Source organism: Symphalangus syndactylus, chromosome 15, assembly GCF_028878055.3.
Source record: "Symphalangus syndactylus isolate Jambi chromosome 15, NHGRI_mSymSyn1-v2.1_pri, whole genome shotgun sequence".
Taxonomy (NCBI): Eukaryota; Metazoa; Chordata; class Mammalia; order Primates; family Hylobatidae; genus Symphalangus; species Symphalangus syndactylus.
Genome location: NC_072437.2, coordinates 78,434,157 through 78,438,024, shown reverse-complemented (window position 1 = coordinate 78,438,024; position 3,868 = coordinate 78,434,157).

The window sequence follows — 3,868 nt, the reverse complement described above, 5'->3', positions numbered from 1 at the left end:
AACTCCCAAGCTAAAGTGATCCTCCCACCTCAGCCTTCCCAAATGCTGGGATTACAGGCATGAGCCACTGTGCCTGGCCTTAACAATTTTTAAGTGTATTGTCGAGTGACATTAAGTACATTCACACTGTTGTATAACCATCACATCATCCATCTCCAATGAATTAATTTTATGCTATTTTAGCCTGAGAATCAAAAATCAAGAGCTTTGTTTGATTTACAAAAGAGACCACACAGAATATATCAAGCTATTTAGAGAATATCTAAATTGCAATAATTGGCCTTTGGAGTTGTGTAAGATGAGAGTATTGGGAAGAGAAAAAGGAATGAGTCATGGTGCTAATGGCTAGAAAGTAGATGCTGTTTGGTGTTTTTATTTTACATTTTGTCTATTTTTTTTTTTACATAAATGATACCAAGATTTTGAGTTGTTGCTATGTTACAATGCCTGTCACATAGCAACAACTCAAAATCTTAGCTAGTATCATTATAAACCAGTGCTTTAAATACACATTAAGTCATTCACTCCTTAAAGCTGGGAGGTAGGTACACTTACTGTTTTACAAATAAGAAAAGGAAGACATACAGAGATGGAATAATTTGCCTAATCTTACAAGCTATTAGGTAGCAAAAGAGGGAATGGCAATGATTGGTAGGTACTAGAACTTCTGTTTTTACCAATGCACAATTTTTCCTTTTCTGGATTTTGCTTCTTTGACCTAACAATGTATCCTGCAGATCAATCCATGTAAGTACATATAAAGTTCCTTTAACAGCTGTACACCATTGCACTGACTAGATGTAGCATAATTAATTTAACCAATTTTGCACTGATAGCCCTTAAGGTTGTTTCCAATTTGATTTAGAAATAATGTCACATTTTAGTCTTACATATCCTCTCTTACATGTGTGAGAGTATCTATAGGAAATATTTCTCCAAGTGGTATTGCAAGGTCAACAGATCTATTGAAAAATTGCTCTCTAAAGAGGTTATATCAATTTATACTGTTCTAAGAATGTAAATGTTGGATATGGTATGGTAAAGTCAGTTCAGCCACTGAAGGAGACGATGTTGAGGCTTGGAAAGAAGTTTATTATACTCACAGGTCCTAAAGAGGGGGTCGTCATGTGCCATGCAAGGCCTCAGAGGAAGCACCAGGTTTTGGTTAGGTAGTGTAAGACAGGATAGAGGGGAAAGTCTAGCCCAGAGCCTTCATTGTAGTTTCCATGGGAAAGTCAAAGCAGGGCAAAGTAAACTGTTTAGGATTGGCTAATATAATTCTGGCAGGCTTTGGTCTGGCTATAGGAGTGGTTTCTAGTTGCCTGGTATCTGGCCCTGGGATGATTTAGGGCAGAAGAAATACTGGCCTGTAGTGTGAATTAGACCAGGTGGGTGTGGCTACAGATTAGGGATTAGTTGGTTTGCATAAGAAAGAGTGCTCTAGGGAGCTCTCAGTTATCTCTAAGAAGGGGCTAGCCCCGGGAGAGGCATCCACTTCCTGGCCAACAAGCTTTTTAAGATGTCAAAACATCAAAGTACAGGAAATTAAGTTAACAAAACAAAGCTCTTGCCCTCAGGGAGCTTTTTTTTTTTTTTTTTAAGATGGAGTCTGGCTCCGTCACCCAGGTCAGTCAGTGGCATGATCTCGGCTCACTGCAACTTCCGCCTCCTGGGTTCAAGTGATTTTCCTGCTTCAGCCTCCTAAGTAGTTGGGACTACAGGCATGCGCCACCCTGCCTGGCTAATTTTTGTATTTTTAGTAGAGATCGGGTTTCACCATATTGGCCAGGCTGGTCTCGAACTCCTGACTTCGTGATCCGCCACCTCAGCCTCCCAAAGTGTTGGGATTACAGGCGTGAGCCACTGCGCCTGGCCCTGGGAGCTTACATTTCAAGTAATGTGCAGGGCCCATGTGGAGAAAACTACGTAACTTCAGAAAGACATGAAAGAACTGACTAAATGAAAAGACACACATGCTGATAGATAAGAAGAATGAATATCAGAAAGATGGCAATTATTATCAACTCAGTAAGTGTAGCACAAAATCACAAGGAGTTCTTTTGAGGGGAGTAGGGAAGACAACTTGACAAAAAGTTATTTGATATAACGAGTGGATATTTCTATGAATATTTTGGAAAAGTAGTTCAAAATATGAAGTAACATAAGGATATGTGCTGTACCAGAAGTTAAAACAGACTATAAAAACACAGTAATTAAATCAGTGTGGTACTGGCACAATAAAAGAAATCCAGAAACAAACTCATTTATATATAATGTAAGTAAATGTGGCAAGTATTTTAAGACAAGAGTCTCCCTCTTGCTGCCCAGGCTGGAATGCAGTGGCATGTTCATGACTTACTGTAGCCTTGACTTCCTGGGACCAGGTGATTCTTCCTCAGTCTCCTGAGTAGCTGGGACCACAGGCGCATGCCACCATGTCCAGCTAACTTTTTCTATTTTTCATAGTAGAGATGGGGTTTTGCCCTATTGCCCAGGCTTGTCTCGAACCCCTGGACTCAAGCAATCTGCCTGCCTTGGTCTTCCAAAGTTCTGGGATTACAGGCACGAGCCACCATTCCCGCCCTTTACTGTATCTTATAGATTTTTAATACATAAATATCTGGTAGGGTTGATTCCCCTAGTACAGTTCTTGGAATGTATTAAAAACTGCATTAAAAAATCAAAAACTACTTTTGGTTGTTTGGATCATGTTTCTGTGAATATGGTTTCATTTAGATAGTGGACCTCATAGGTCCAGATGTCATAAGGGTTACCCATATATACCCAGTGTTAACATGTTGAGAAAAATGGAAAACCCCATAGTGGTCATGGAGAGGGGATGAGAGATTACTGAGACTTTCTAAAAACTTATTTCTCTATTATTTGGATTTTTATATTTATTAAAAAATTACTTTCGGCCGGGCGCGGTGGCTCACGCTTGTAATCCCAGCACTTGGGGAGGCCGAGGCGGGCGGATCACGAGGTCAGGAGATCGAGACCATGGTGAAACCCCGTCTCTACTAAAAATACAAAAAATTAGCCGGGCGTGGTGGCAGGCGCCTGTAGTCCCAGCTACTCGGAGAGGCTGAGGCAGGAGAATGGCGTGAACCCGGGAGGCAGAGGTTGCAGTGAGCCGAGATCGCGCCACTGCACTCCAGCCTAGGGGACAGAGCGAGACTCCGTCTCAAAAAAAAAAAAAAAAAAAAAAAAAAAATTACTTTCATTATCTATCTATCTATCTATCTATCTATCTATCATCTATCTATATCTATCTATAGAAAGGTAATAGTGGAAATGATATCAAATACTTATGAAAACATCCAAGTAAGTTAAAAGCTGTTATGCTCTCTATTTCTCCAAAGCAGATGGAATATTACTATTTTTCATGACTTGATTTACTAAAATATTGGTGTTTGTTATTATCAAGTCTTTTCTGAGCAATCCTAAAAACTGTTTACGGAGATTTACCTTGCTTTCAGTTTTTGAGAATACTACTTTCAAAAGTAAAGGAGACTGTTTTAAAAATCATCAAAGAGAAACTTTACACGAGGTCTAATCTTAAAAATGCCTTCAATTTTGTATTTTTTAAGAGCTAAATATGGGTAAAGTATAGGACCACTGCATTTACAGTCCATTATTTTTTCCACCTGAGAAGAGTGAAGCCCCAGAATGCACTGCTCAGGTAGATGATGAATGGGCTATCAAGAATTATAAAGTATCTCTTCCTAATGAAAGGGAAAGTTTCGGCTTTCACATTCATAAAATACCCAAAAAGTAGACTGAAAAAATGCAAAGACAAATCTCCAAATACTATCTCACCAATGCTAAGGTGATTCTGACTGGAGTTAGAATAATAACAATATTTAAC